This window comes from Symphalangus syndactylus, chromosome X (assembly GCF_028878055.3).
Source record: "Symphalangus syndactylus isolate Jambi chromosome X, NHGRI_mSymSyn1-v2.1_pri, whole genome shotgun sequence".
NCBI classification, from domain to species: Eukaryota; Metazoa; Chordata; class Mammalia; order Primates; family Hylobatidae; genus Symphalangus; species Symphalangus syndactylus.
The window spans coordinates 47,160,083-47,176,635 of record NC_072447.2 but is presented as its reverse complement, the minus strand read 5'-3'; the positions used below and the strand labels follow the sequence as shown (position 1 = coordinate 47,176,635).

The following is a 16,553-nucleotide window of genomic DNA, read 5'->3' as shown; positions in this document are numbered from 1 at the left end:
GATAGACAGACATATATTTGAATTACATTGAATTACATGTGAATTACATTTCTATTTAACGTATTCAATGTAGGTTACAATGCAACATTAGAGACCTTTTCATCCATTACAGGTAGGAATGTGGTTTAATATGGAATTTTTGAGAAGTAATTTGAAAATATGTACCAAAACTTATAGAGATGATTATTCACCTAGGTCCATTGTAATTTTTGAGACTGTTTTCTAAGGTAGTAATCCCACATTTGGGTGGAGGCTTTATCTGTATTGATAGTAATTGAAAGACTATTTTAATAGCAAAAATTATGAAACCATTTTTCAAGGTTCCACAAAAAAGGCAGAATGATAATTTTTATGGGAACAAAGAAGACAGTGCTTCTAGATATTTAAATTGTGTTTTAACAACATTGGAAAACCTGTCATTTTAAATGAAGAAAGTAAGGTGTCTAACTACTTGTGCAATGCAGTTACAATTATGCAAGGAAAATGCAAAGGAAATATGTCAAAACTTAAATCCTAAAGCTTTTAATACTCACTTTTTCTCTAGTTTCTAAAATTTGGCTAATAAACATAAATTTAATTTATAAATTAATTGACCTTGGCATTGTATAAACATCAGGGTAAATAATGCATCTCTCTCTCTGTCTCTCTCTCTCTCTCTCTTTATTCAACTTTATCCTAAAACATCATACTAATTACAATCTATTGGTTTTAGTTTAACTCCTCAGCTAGGTTACTCAAACAATGAAAGACTACTTTTAATCTCTGAAGATGTTTCTTTATCTTGAATTTTGATTTCCTAATCAATGAATACTTGTCTACATTTAGTATTAAGTTCATACACATCTTTTCTCTTTTTTGGATTACTTTGCCAATCAATAATGTTCTTCTTTTAGGAGTTATTGGTTATTTCTACTGATCTCTGCTGAGAGTTTATTTTCAGACACTTTCATACCACGCTTTGAAAATACTGGTTTCCAAGCTGTGAATTCACTGTATCTATGCAGAAAGGAGTGATTTGTTTCTTGTATGGCATGATGTTTTTTATATCCTGTGAGAACCATCAATTCCACATTTGAATGATTCCTTCATGACATGGGCTGCTCTAACTAAAGAAAAATGTGCATTAAAAATATATGTCCGACTAAGGCATAAAATGTCTTAAGCAGTCAGGTAACAAACAAATCTTTCTGAGTTCCAATTACTGTATTACATTATGTCAATACTTAGTGTCAAAGTACATTACAGAAAAAGGCTGGGCTGTTCTCAGAAAGGGCATTGCAATAAAATGGGTGACAAGGAAACTGCATCTGTGTATATGGAAGCACAAGAAACTAAAAAAAAAAAAAAAAAAAAAAAAAAAAAAAAAAAATAGTGCCTAATCCTAGGTGGCTGAAGAGTAATATCTAAGAGAATATGAAGAAAACCCATTATTTATTCCCTAGGCCAGATAAGGAGCCCTGGCTTTCTCTGGCGTAGCTGCAGCCTGTATAATTATACCTCTTTCAATGCCAATTACTGTGTGTATATCCATAAAAAGAATGGTACAATGGTGACAGAGATGAAGAGCAGATCTCTTAAATAAACACGTACAAAAAAGCAAAGTAAGGAAAAATAATAAAAACAGGTCTATTGCTGTTAATGCCACTGTTCTTGAAAAAAGTAAAACAGAGATCATTAATATCCATAAGAGCCAGAATAATGTCTATATTTTTCACCCAACATTTTTCAAACCATGGAGCCCTTTTAGAATCTATTGATGACTGGGGACTCTCATATATACACACTCATAAAATTTTGCTCACAATTTTAGGGGTTTATTCCATAGTCATGTTGAAAGCCCATAGATTTCAGGATAGGAATAACAATGTTGATTACTCATTTGGGGCCAGACACTTTCTATGCTGTATAAAGATAATGGCTTATTTAATCCTCACAACGACACTATGAGATAGTTATTATTTTAATACCGATTTTACAGATGAGAAAACTAAAGGAAAGAAAAGTTATGTAAATAAATTGAGAAAACTCAGCCAGTAAGTGGCAAAGCTGGACTTTAAATCCAGGCCATATGATTCCAGAGCATACTCCAACAAGGATTGTAAACTGCATCCTGCAGAAACAAATAAACAAACAAAAACCTTGAATAAAGAAGCAAATGATAGAGTTTTAGAACTGGAGAAACACATAGAAATTATCTTTTCCAAATTCTATTTTTTAAAGTTGAGGAAATTGTATTCCACATAATTAAATGATTAACAGAAGCCCATAGAGCAAGTTAGTGTTAGAGCCAGGGTTCAAGTGGAAACATTCATCCAAAACTCATGACAAAGCTACACCGATATTATTATCATTATTCTACAGGTGAGGAAAGAGAGGCACACTGTTAATAAGTAGCAGAACTACCTTTCGAACCCAGATAGGCAGGTTCAAAGCTAAAACTACCGTATTACTGTAATTCAGGAAAGCCATTCCTTTATAATTCGTTTAGTAGGCACTCAGAATGATCAAAGTAATCTTTAAATTAGAAAATTCAAATGTTTTCAATTTACAAACTTTGGAAATTCTGGAGATTCTACTTCACAATCATTTTAATGTTCTCTAATCAAAAACTAATGTTTTCAGTGTGCCACAATTCATGAATTTTATATTCATGTCAGAATATAAAATTATACACATGCATATATGAACTTTATTATATATGTATGAAATTTACATATGTATAACAATATGTATATGAACACAATCTGAATATACATATGTATATATAGATAACCATTCAAACATTTTAAATTGGCTATAGAGGAAAGCAATTTGCCATTTGACTTAAAGTCTTTTGTAAGGACTAGAATTTAAAATAAAGTTTACAATTTATGAAGATGAAATAAAACTATACTTAAAATGCTGTTTTTAGAAACAGAAATTCCCTTAAAACCTCAAAATCTATTGTTTGTTTTATATAATAAAAATCCAAATTTTTTCTACAATGTCTAAATCTTTTGTAATTCCGTTGTATTTTCCTCTACACGTTCAACTCAGTGCTACCTAAGTGCAAACAATAAGGCTGGTATGAGAGCTTTTTTTTTTTTTTTGAGACGGAGTCTTGCTATGTTGCCCAGGCTGAAGTGCAGTGGCACAGTCTCAGCTCGCTGCAAGCTCTGCCTCCTGAGTTCAGCTATTCTCCTGCCTCAGCCTCCCAAGTAGCTGGGACTTACAGGCACCCGCCACCACGCCCGGCTAATTTTTTTTTTGTATTTTTAGTAGAGACGGGGTTTCACGGTGTTTGCCAGGATGGTCTCCATCTCCTGACCTTGTGATCCTCCCGCCTCGGCCTCTCAAAATGCTGGGATTACAGGCATGAGCCACCGTGCCCGGCCAAAAGTTACTTAATTTGCACGCCAACCTAGATTCACATCTACTAAATGATTAGTCAATCAAGATATAGATAAAACTCATCTATTGGCAATGTACACTGAGGGACGTGTTCTCAATGTAGTCCTGTCACCGATCTTAGAACAGAAATAAATACTTTTTTTAATCCAGTGGCATAATAAACCTGGAAAAAGAGAAGTCTTTCATTAAGAATCTTGGAAGAAGCAGTCGTTAACCACTTGTCATCAGCATTAGCAACTCAAGCTGAATAAAAATTGATTGTGTGACTCTGGACCTTCTTCGCTCTGCCACTTGGATACTGTATTAGCATTGGTACCTGATTAACTCTCAAAACTGTTTCTTCGTTTGATTAGCTCCCAGGATTTCTTTTGTATTCTCAGTAATAATTTTCCAAACCCTTTTCTAAAAGACTGACTCTAATGTTCTTTTACTGACTGCAAAATTTCCCGTCAGTGCTGAAAACATGTTTGGCCTTTATTCCTATTTATACTTTTTGGCTTGATCTTTCATAAACACTGGCTTAAGACTTCCGTATTTGGTGAACAGGGAGTGAATGATTACTCCGAAACTTTATTTCTGTTTTAAGTGCTTTCAGTATTTGGCACAAGGTGGAAATGAGCAGGCTCAGTACTGACCATTGCTATTACAATAACCCACTGCATTTCCTTAAAACTTATTTTCCACTTAAATTGCTTTCTACATTGATTTCCGTCTGTGCTAATACTTGGCCATGTATAAGAAAAACCTGCTTGTTTTAATGTTTAAATTTTGAATGGTATGGTAAAGAGAAAGACCAAGATTTAAAAGATAATGTATTCTGAATGGGCAATTTTTGGAAAGCTTTTATTTATTTATTTATTTTTATTATTATACTTTAGGTTTTAGGGTACATGTGCACAATGTGCAGGTTTGTTACATATGTATCCATGTGCCGTGTTGTTTTGCTGCACCCATTAACTCGTCATTTAGCATTAGGTGTATCTCCTAATACTGTCCCTCCCCCCTCCCCCCACCCCACAACAGTACCCGGAGTGTGATGTTCCCCTTCCTGTGTCCATGAGTTCTCATTGTTCAATTCCCACCTATGCGTGAGAACATGCAGTGTTTGGTTTTTTGTCCTTGCGATAGTTTACTGAGAATGATGTTTTCCAGTTTCATCCATGTCCCTACAAAGGACATGAACTCATCCTTTTTTATGGCTGCATAGTATTCCATGGTGTATATGTGCCACATTTTCTGAATCCAGTCTATCGTTGTTGGACATTTGGGTTGGTTGCAAGTCTTTGCTATTGTGAATAGTGCCACAGTAAACATACGGAAAGCTTTTTATACTTTATTTAAAACCCATTCTTCAGCTTATTTTGAATTTAATGATGGAATACAACCCTCTCTTTTTTAAATGAAGAGGTTATATACATTCCATCATTATTGAATTTTATTCTATGGGCCACATTTACTATTTACCTGCTATATTAGTCAGTTTTATTATAGGCTAATGCTCTGTAAAAAAATCCAAATCTCAATGACTTATAAGAACAAACATTTATTTCTAATTCACATGTCAGTTTCAATTTTGTATTGAGTACAGGTCAGCTCTATGCGTCTCTTCCTTTTAGGAACAGAGGCTACCTGAGGCGTGTACTTCCTCTGACAAAGGGAGGAAGGACCAAGAAAAGTGAAAACACTTTATGATTCTTAAGCCCCTAGCTCATAATTGACACACTCTCATATCTATCTGTGTTCCATTGGTCAAGGCAAGTCACATGACCAAGGCCACACCAGTGAGTGGGATGTATAATCCACCCATGGTGAACCATGGCAAGTGGAAAGAAGGAAGAAAAAAAAAACTGATGAGCAAATAATGTAAACTACCAACTTGTTCAAGAAGTTTTAATGCAATTAAATATATAGTCAGGAATAATAATACTAATCTCTATTGACATTTATTTTGTACTAAGTCTTTGCTTAAGACTACTTTTGATGCTTTACAGGATACCTCATCAAAATGAAACTAAGAGTTTTTTTTACCACGATTAGTTCCTCTTTTCAGACTGGAAATCTTGGGTTTGGTGTGGCTTATGAGTCTTTTCTTTCTTTGTTTTTTTTTTTGGTTTGTTTGTTTTTGAGATGGAGTCTCGCACTCCTGTCGTGGCTGGAGTGCAGTGGCGCGATCTTGGCTCACTGCAACCTCCACCTCCCAGGTTCAAGTGATTCTCCTGCCTCAGCCTCCCAAGTAGCTGGGATTACAGGTGTCCGCCATCACGCCCGGCTAATTTTTTTTTTTTTTAGTAGAGACGGGGCTTCACTGCGTTGATCAGGCTGGTCTCGAACTCCTGAACTCATGCTCCGTCCACCTGGGCCTCCCAAAGTGCTGGAATTACAGACATGAGAGACTGCACCCGGCCTATGAGTCCTTTCTAACACTGCATAACTAGTGCATGATCAAGCCAAGAAATGTGGGCCCACATTCCACTACAGAGAGCAGACAATAATGATGCTCCTGTGGGCCATTCTGGGTTACATAACCCATGCAACAATTGAGGAGCTCTATAGAGCATGCTTAGCAATTGTTCCATTGGTTTTTTTTTCTTTTTAATCCATAGACTTCTGTCCCTCGTTTATTGAGGGTTGCCCCTGGGAGAACTAAATCTCTATCACTTCTGGACCACCCTGTAAATGGGCTTACCAAGGCCTCCTAAACTGAAGAAAGCCTTAACACAAAGAAGCAGAGAGATGTGGATGCTTGTGGTGAGGAATCTTCAGCATCCACAGAATCTGTTCACTATAGTTATAGGTGAACTCAGAGTTGGCTCAGCGAAATAAGGGATGAGGCATTATCCTCATCTACTATGCCATTTTATCAACCTTTACTCCATAGTGTAAGTTGAGTAAATATATCTTGTGATTTAAATATCCCCTTGTAATCCAGGCCCCGTGTTTGACCATTTGACTGTTTCTAAAGCATCTCATTAACAATATATTTGGAAATGGCTGTTGTGTGTTGTGCACATTTGGCTGTTTGCTTTCCTTTTGGTTTGCAAAGAAGTATTTTGCAACCCATAAAAATAGATAAATATACACCACAGAACAATGTATTTTTTTTTAATTTTCAGGGGAGAATTTGGATATTTTAAAAGTAATATTGAGTAGGTGGCTTTATGGAAACAGGCATCTAATTAGCAGTTCTGCTACAATATCCAAGTATTTAATTTCACCTCTAAGTTACACTGGAGATCTTGACCTTATTTTGATTTATTCTGTCATAATTATTCTATGGTTATTATTTTAACAAAAATAAGTGATCTTTCTCATGAACACTACCAAAGCATATTTCAAGTCTGCCTACTAATTAATAGTAACTTATTTTTACTCCTAACAAGTCTACACCCACATATTCATGTTTAAACAAGATGAGATATTTGAAATCACTTTATAAATTATAATGCACTACAGAAATATCCATTATTTCCATTATTACTAAAAACTTATTTCATTCTTTTGAGCATGAGGAGGTGTAATTTATGTGAATATCATTTCATATTTTGTTTTTATCTTTCAAATCGAGAAGACTTGAATTTTTTGCATATTTATAAATACTATAAAAATCTTACTAATTATTAACATGTCTGCCACATAGAAATCGTGTGTATTTTATTAAATAATGTCATTTATACAGAAGACCCACAGGAAGTTTTAATATATTTGCAAGTAAAGATTTATAGATTTTGTCTATTTTTTTCTCTGTTTCTCAGCATCAATATGTGTCATACCTGTGTCACATTTAGTCTTCACAATTCAGTATCTTTATTACGATTACCATGAAACAAATAGAGACAATGAGACACAGAGAGGTTAAGTAACTTAATCAAGGCCACAGAGATAATGAGATGTGAAACTGGAGTTGGAACTCAGGTTATTTGACGCTAAAATGAGTGTATGTAACCACTGGCCTGCACTGTTTCTAATACATGCAATTTTAAGAGGATAAGAGTTAACTATTTGCACAATCTACCAGATGGCACTGTTTTCCAACTGAGACCACTTAACACCTTTTCATATACTCTTGGAGTTTTGATCATTCTTCCATTCTAATACATTTCTTCTATCTCATTGTTATTATGTCCTACTTCATGCAACTTCAATTAATTCTTCACAAGTATATTTCTACAATACTTGTGCTATGTTTCTAATGTATAGAGCATTGCAATTTTTATGAATATACAATTATGCGATCATGTTAGGTTCTCACCATAGCTCCAATTTGCTAATGGAGCATAAATTCTGCGATTAAGTGGCAGGGAATGGGAGAGAACTTTTATTCAATATGAGCTGACATGGCTTTCCAAATTGGTTTCTGGGTCCAACAACTCCCTACAATAAAAAAGCAATTGACCTACCTGAGAAAGAAGTGGCATTTGCAGTGGAGGCAAAGGAACAGACAGGTCATCCATAGCATTTTACATTGTGTTAGAAGCCATGACAGTCATGAAAGATGAGGTAAAGGGCAATTATATCATATTACAGAGTGAAATTCACCTAGAGAAATAAAGGCAGATTGTTTGCAAGAAATACTCTTTCTCTTAATTTTTTATTCATCGTAGTGATGAAAATAAGTAGCAGCATTTCAGTCCCAAGGCCAAATTTTGGGGAGAAGTCATTGAAAGTTAGTTTTATTTTTTTTTATTTTTTTTTTTTTTTTTTGAGACGGAGTCTCGCTCTGTCGCCCAGGCTGGATGCAGTGGCACGATCTCGGCTCACTGCAAGCCCCGCCTCCCGGGTTCACGCCATTCTCCTGCCTCAGCCTCTCCGAGTAGCTGGGACTACAGGCGCCCGCCACCACGCCCGGCTAATTTTTTCTATTTTTAGTAGAGACGGGGTTTCACCGTGGTCTCGATCTCCTGACCTCGTGATCCGCCCGCCTCGGCCTCCCAAAGTGCTGGGATTACAAGCGTGAGCCACCGCGCCCGGCCGAAAGTTAGTTTTATGTCTAATGGGTGCTCAATGGATAATTTAGGAAATGAATTGGTGACAGAAGGCTATAATTAACAGAGTAATTTGAGCAGTATGATGAAGTGCAGGGGGAAAGCATTGGTCTAGGACTTCGTAGATCTGAGATTTAATTACAGTATTGATTAGTCACTTGATTTATTCAACAAACCCTTACTAAGTACCTATTTCTGCTTCAGTATACCACGTTTGGTGCCAGGAGTTGCAAAGACATAATAGTTCTCCCATCTAAGTGTGGTCACATTTAGGAGGTAATGAGTGGGATTTGGGCTGCATAACTGGAAGACAATAAACTAATTTTCTGTTTGTGTGTGTGTATGTGTGTATATAAACAAGATGAGATATTTGAAATCACTTTATAAATTATAATGCACACACAATTAAAGTATCTGTGTGTCCATACACATACAGTTAAAGTATTTATGTGTGTAACACACACATATATACATACAAATATGCATAATTAGAAAAAAGGCTACACATATGTATATATCAGAAGGATTGATTGATAAGTTATGCCAGGGAGATAAGTGTGACTGTGAAAACCCTCACATTCGAACTAGATCTTAATAGTGAGTGTCCTCATTCTAGGGACTGCATGAACAAAGGACTAAAGCAAGAAAGCATATGATTTATTTATGGAGAAATTTGGCTCGTGTGACTAGGGCAGGCCTGGTAGATGTATATAAGGTATGGGATATGGGTGACTGCCAACAGGCCTAATCGATAAATATGTTTAGAGGAGTAAGCTGGAGTCAAATTGTGAAGGCCCTTATATGCCATTCTGAATAATCTAGCCTGTAACCTCATCAAGGAAGCGCTGGATTTTTCAAGTTAGTTCTCTTAATACATGATTGTAACAGAACTGTAGTTTCTCCATCAGGGAACTTAGCTTTATCATTGATTATCCATGATCCAACTCCGCTAACTCCACATATAATTAATAATTAGTACTTACCCATACTACCCAGTAAACATATCTTGAATGCACCTACTTCTTTTCCAGCCCCACTGCCATTCATTAATGCAAGCCATGCTCACTTCTCACATGGATTATAGGTATAATCAGCTCATCTGTCCTCTTATTTACAGTTTATCCCCAAATATTCTCTACACTGTGAAATTTATTTCTAAAAGCCAAGCCTAGCATTGCTATTTACCTACTTAAAATTCTGCTTTGATTTCGAACTCCCCTCTGGCTATATTTTCAGGCTCTTCATAAATAGGTTGATGATAATTTCACTTTTTCTAGGGTCATCTCTGCCACTTTTATCCTCCTCCACCATCTCTAGGTCTGGGAAAGGACCATACTCTTTCTCTCACATCTTGACACTTTCACCTGCTCTTTTGATTTTCTGGAGTTCTCTTTTCTACCACTTGTCTCTCTACTCTTAATTAACTTTCAAAACTCAGCTGAGATGTCACTTCATCAAGGAAGCTCTGGATTTTTCAAGTTAGTTTCCTTAATATATGATTGTAACAGGACTCTTTAGTTTCTTCGTCAGGCAACTTATCTGTATATTTGTATCAACATACCCTTTTTTTGTGTCTGCTCCTCTCACTAAGCTAGAAGGAAAAAAGCTAGAGACACTGTCTTTCTCACAGTTGTTTTTCTACCACCTAGTAGGTGTCAGTACACATTTGTCACTTAATAGCCTTAAATATGAAATGTAATTTACTAGTTTCCTATTGCTGCTATAAAATTACCACATATTTAGTGGCTTAAAATTATATACATTTATTCTCAGACAGTTGTGCAGGTCAGAAACCCAAAATGGAACTTACTGGGCTCCAATCATGACGCCAAAAGGGCTGTGTACTTTTGGATGCTCCAGGGGAGAATCTGTCTCCTTACCTTTTCCATTTTCTAGAGAATTCCCACGTTATTTGTCTCACGGCCTTCTTCCTACATCTTCAAAACCAGCCACCTTGGACCAAGTCCTTCTCATACTGCTTTCTAATTCTCCCCTTATGCCAATATTTCCCCCTTTTAAGGACCCCTGTGATTACATCCTGCCCACCCAGATAATCTGGGATAATCTTCCTATCAAAAGCTCGCTAATTAGAAAGTCTAATTCTATCTGCAATAATTCCACTTTGCCATGTAACATAATTTATTCACAGATGTCAGGGATTAGCACGTGGCCATTTTCGAGGAGGCATTATTCTGCCTACCAGAGTTGAATAGAATTAATATCTGCAGAAGAGAAAAATTAGAAGAGGACTAAAAAGTAAATCTGGTCTTCATTAACTTAAAACACCTTCATTGAGCGCTACTATGTAACACATTCTATGCTAAGTGCTGGGATTACAGCTCTGATCCAGTCACTCTCTCTCTTGGAAATGAGAAAGGATGTAGGTGATGTTATTAAGAACAACTTTGTAGGATGATGAGCAGTGAAGACGCATTACATTGATTGTAAAGTGAATGGGAAATAAAGAAATATCTTTGACATGAACAGTTTTTCTGTTCTTTGTTCAGAAGTTTAATTATTTTAGACCTCCTCATTATAAGCTGACCACTAACGTCACCTCAGGCCGTAGAAAAATCCCATAATCAAAGACTATTACTCAGATTTAATAGAAAGCATTTTTCTTGCCATTTTCCATTGCAGCCTCCTCCACTCTGCATTGCCATTTTGTAATAGTAATGGCACAGTAAGTCCATTTTCTACATATGTCCTAAATTTGTTGCCTCCTTTTATAATGCTCCAAAGTATCATATAACCTTATCTAATGTTTATCATTAATCTTCCATATTTTTCATTTTCTTTTTTCTCATGTTTGGTGGAAGCAGAGAACAGACTGAACTTAATTGCTCTCCCATATTACTTCATAGTTCTTTCTTTTCTTTTCTTTTTTTTTTTTTTTGAGATGGAGTCTCGCTCTGTCACCCAGGCTGGAGTGCAGTGGTGCGATCTTGGCTCACTGGAAGTTCCGCCTCCCAGGTTCACGCCATTCTCCTGCCTCAGCCTCCCGAGTAGCTGGGTCTACAGGTGCCTGCCACCACGCCCGGCTAATTTTTTGTATTTTTAGTAGAGACGGGGTTTCACCGTGGTCTCGATCTCCTGACCTCATGATCCGCCTGCCTCGGCCTCCCAAAGTGCTGGGATTACAGGCGTGAGCCACCGCGCCCGGCTTCATAGTTCTTTCTTTAAGTGAAATTAACTCATCCCATTGCATTTCTTCACTACGTATATTTCTAAACTGATATCAACTTTAATATTCCCTTCTCCTTTTAAAGATACATTTTCTGTGTCACATTAGGGATGAAGATCTTCAATTAACATGTTAACTAGCCCCCCAAGGAAATATCATTTAAAAAATGTTTTTCTAGGCTGAATGTGGTGGCTCATGCCTGTAGTCCTAGCACTTTGGGAGGCTGAGACAGAAGGATTGATGGAGTTCAGGAGTTTGAGACCAGACTGGGCAACATAGGGAGACCCCATCTTTACAAAAGAAAAAAAATTAAAAATTAGACAGATGTGGTGATGTGTGCCTATAGTCCTAGCTACTGAGGAGGCAGAGGTGAGAGAATTGCTTGAGCCCGGGTGTCTGAAGTTACAGTGAGCTGTGATGGTTCCAATGCACTCCAGCCTGGGGAACAGAGAGAGACCCTGTGTCAAAAAAATGTTATTTTCTTGTACAGATTATGGTTAATTGCTGTGTGTAACGGGAATAATTTTTAGTGTTTATAGAACTATTTTTCTGTTTTTTTTCTTCCCCCAGTTTTTAAATGCTTTCACTTACATTGTCTTATCTGATAGCAGAGAAGAGGTCTTATGGAGGCTCTCCAGCATCTCGCTCCTAACTCTCATTGCAATTTCATTCCATGCTACTCCCTTTCTCACATTTTAGAGTGCAACAAAACAGAATTGCATAGTGAATGGGCATGTACTTTCAGTTTATTGTCACTCTGTCCTTGTCCTTACTGTCTGCTCGGTGAGATTCATCTTTATCCTCCTCCTACCTTTATTCCTTCTTTACTTTCTCTCATCCTTCTAAACTCAACCTACCCATTACCTTCTCCAAAATATCTTTCCTAACACCCATGTGGCTACATATTCCTTTCTCCATGCTCCTATAATACGCTTTAAGTTTATATATATTTTTGTTTATGCAAAATGTTTCATATTTATCTATGATGTATCTATTATCTACTAGGCTAAGAGCTCTCCCAGACTGAATCTTGTTTATATTTTCAGTAACTGGTGCAATGGCCAGGACACAGTAAGCATTCTGTAAATAATTATTCTATAAATTATTACATAAGTAAATGATCTCATTATATCCTGTCAATAGCTCCATGAGTTAAAAAGCAATTAATATTCTCATTTCACAGTTAAAGAGGCTGAGGCTTGGCAATTTTAAGGCCACAATTCTAATAAGTCCTGCAAAGTGACTGGAAGCCAGTTCCACAGATTTAATGTTTCCTCAGTTTGCCCAGTATCATTCTTCTGCAGTAACTTGCTCTTGTGAATCATGAATATTGCAATTTAATATATCCCACATTTATATTCCTGAGGGACTAAGGAATATAAAAGTTAATAACAGGGTAAAAGGTCATTGTACTAATCTTAAAAAATATGAAAGGCCACATATACTGAATAAAAGTGACTTTATTAGAAGGGGTTAAAGATTTCTGAGAGGAAATACAATTTTTATGTCATGTTAGAAAGCTAATTTTATGTGGGTTTTCCCCATAGAGAGAATAAAATAAAACGTTGGTCAGTTTTTGCAATTTATGAAGTAGTGGTTCTTCACTTATTGACATCTCCAGGGAACAGTTTTCAAGTAAATTTTCCCAAGAGAGATTTTCTTCTTTGCCTCTCATATTAATATGCACATGCATATTTTTATTAGTAAAATAAAATCAGTATAAACAAACCCTAAAGGAAATGAAATAGAATATGTGCTACTTGAAATGACTAAACAGGAGCATATAATCATTTTGTGGTAAAACAGCTATCACTTTATTCTTTTCTCATTTGCTTTGTTGCTGATTGCACATTAATATGTTTTACTATAGACTATGTGACTACAGAAATATACTTCATGTTAACATATCAAAATAGTTTCTAGAACAATTTATATATGTGTGATGTGTATGTATGGTGGCTTTCGGTTCACTAAGGGTATACAACTTAAAATAGTCAACTTTAAGCAATATGACAAATAGCAATAAAAATATATCAATTCAAGTAAATAAATATAAAATTCTAGCATAATAAAATAAAAATTAAAAGGCATATGACCGCTTGGGAAAATATGTTCATTCACCGACTAAAAGTAAGTAGCTTAATTTTGATCGTTAACTTGGATTTTATGGTAATAGGAGTTTTCTGCAGGGAGGTCAGTGAACTCTATGAAACTGTATGCAAATATGTATGTGTAGACATTTTTCTGTAGAGAAGGTTCATTATTTGCATCAGATAATCAAATGGAGCCCATGACTTGAAATGTTTAAGAATTACCAATATATAATTATCTCATTCCAATTAATTTCAAAATATTAAATACTCAATAGATACATGAGCAAGGATATAAACAAGTATTTTGACAAAAATAGGAACATGCAGAATAAATAAATGCATGAAACATCTTCTACTTCATTAGTAATCAAATTAATTATAATTAAAGCAAACATCAAGGATCTCCTTACCTCTAAACAAAGCAGCAATACCTTAAAAGACTATAGCAACAAAACTCCTATCAATGACATACCTGCTGCTGAGATAATTCCCAACCTCATTCTTTCAGGTACCAGTGGAAGTGGGTGTGATCACTTGGAAAGTATTATAAAGGTATTTACAAAAGTCATAAAGGTTTTCACAATGTTGAACTGATAATTTATTCGAAGACAATTATAAAAACAAAAAAGAAGTGAGTGCATGAACATGTTTATTGTGATTTAGTCTCTAATAGCAAACAAAAAGAAAGAGCAGCCTATATGATATTTATGATAAAATAAGTGAAAAAGAAAGAATATTATTTTGGTTATATGAAATATATATTTATGGGTAATTTAAAAGTGTGGACACAAATTTTGATTGATTTTTTGGATGTTAAAATATTTCCGTAATGATATATAAGATGAAAATTGAAATACCAGATATCAATTAGTAAATGTAAGAGCATTATTATTTGAAGTATTAACAACCATATCATCCAGCACCGTTAAGGAAGATTCATTATTCAGTCTAGATCAGTTCATACAGACAAATAAGTTATGCACTGCAAAATTCCAGGACGCTATTCACATAGGTTACAACATACATGGAACCTCCTTGAGTTGTTCAAAATAGAAGCTCTGATTTCATGGTTATTTTGCATTTGTGTTAATATGTTCACCTTTTGTGACTCTGATTATCTTATGGCATTCTGTATTGTTAATTATGCAATTATGATGTAAATGATAGATATCTGGTCAATGTGAAAAGCCATGGACTTTGATTCAGAAAATCTGTATCAAGTTCATTTGTCACTTAATAGCTTTATTCCTTCTCAGCTTGTGTTTATGTATAAAGTAGTAAATTACATACAGATTGAGATGACATAATTAAAACAACCTTATGAATAGTAAGGCACTAAGAATTGTTATATATTTTATAATAATAATACAATTAATTGTATTAATAATTATTATGTTGAAGAAAATATATGTTACTATACCAAAATAAAACAAGAATTCATTGAAGACATATTTTTCTTGTATTAAAGACGTAGAGGTAAGAGAGGACAACTAGCAAAGATATTTATATGTTGAAGCTCACATTTAGTGTTATTTACACAGTAAATACGTAACATTTTGCACATAATGTCAAGGTTTTCGTGCCGCCTTCGATGCTTACCTAAAAATTGCTCCTTGTCCATATAATTGAAAAGAATAAAAATTTTATTCTACTACGTATTTTTCACTTAAAAGCCTCTAGATTAAATCACTTCAAAAGACCTCATATTGAGCTTTTGGCAGAGGGTTTTGGGTATGTTTCAAAGACATCTGAATGTATGCTTTCAACTGACTGATTTACTCTCTGCTTTCTGACAGAAGGTATGCATGCACATGTAGGAAAAATAAGTGGAATTGCAAATAAGGTCATTTACCTTTAGGAATATATGTATATACTAGTGATAAATGATGTGTTGACCAATCTTCCTCCAGAAAGTCAATGAAGATGGTTTAATTTTGACCTTTTGAAATGTTCCATTTCTTTTTAAAATATTTTGGAAGGGCTAGTATTAATTTTATGAAAGTAAAGGTTTGAAGGAGGCTAGCATAGGTTTGAAAACTATTACTATCTGTTTTTATTTATTCACCCTTGTCAACAAAGGAAATACTTCCATAATGTAGCTAAGATTTATCATATACCGTATGAATAATGTTGATATTGAACATACATATAGAAGCTTGTGTGAATAACATAATTAAATAAGAAAAATGTATTTTGTAATGCTAAATAAAATTTCTCACCTAAGATGACAGTTTGAAATTTATTTATTCACTGTTATTTCTCATATTGATTAAAGGAATCTACTTATAGATTAGTATTGTGATTGAAAGATAAACGAGTATTTTTAGTGCATGTATGTATTTGTTATGCAAAAGTGATTCCGTATGTTTTTAAGAGAAGCAATGGAGATTTACTACTAAAAAAATATGAGAGCAAATATGATTACTTTGTAAAGGGCATTTTAATAACAGTTCTTTTGATCCAAGTAAATAAAATATAAAATTTATCAATTTTAAATATCTCTCAGATGCATTCATTTACTGAACATTAACTAATATGATTATATTTACAATAATTAAAAAATAGTCTTTTGCTTGGAGAAAAACATTTTAATATATCAAGACTGATGATTTTTCTGTCCATTTGACTTAATACTAATTTCCAGTTTAGGGGCAAAAAGATCATTTGTAGAAGCATGAATTCTGTGAAGATGTTTTTTAATAATTTTTCTCCCTAATCCCTTAGTATAAATCTTTGGGGATTTTTTCTTTGAGTATTTATATGTAAGCCATGAAGAGTATCATTTGCATTTTTATTTGAAATTTTCTGACTTTTAGATGAAAAGAGGTCCTAGAAATTTTAGAGTTGTAGAATCTCCCCTCCCTTAAAGCATTCACGTATTTGTCAGATGTATTTTCTGGGCTC

General features: G+C 34.8%; 1 protein-coding gene across 4 annotated transcripts in view; it reads left to right on the top strand.

Moving 5' to 3' along the window:
* Window positions 1-16,553, top strand: part of DMD (dystrophin) — a 2,284,432-nt gene that overhangs the window by 309,484 nt on the left and 1,958,395 nt on the right. The gene's annotated exons all lie outside the window — the stretch shown is intronic.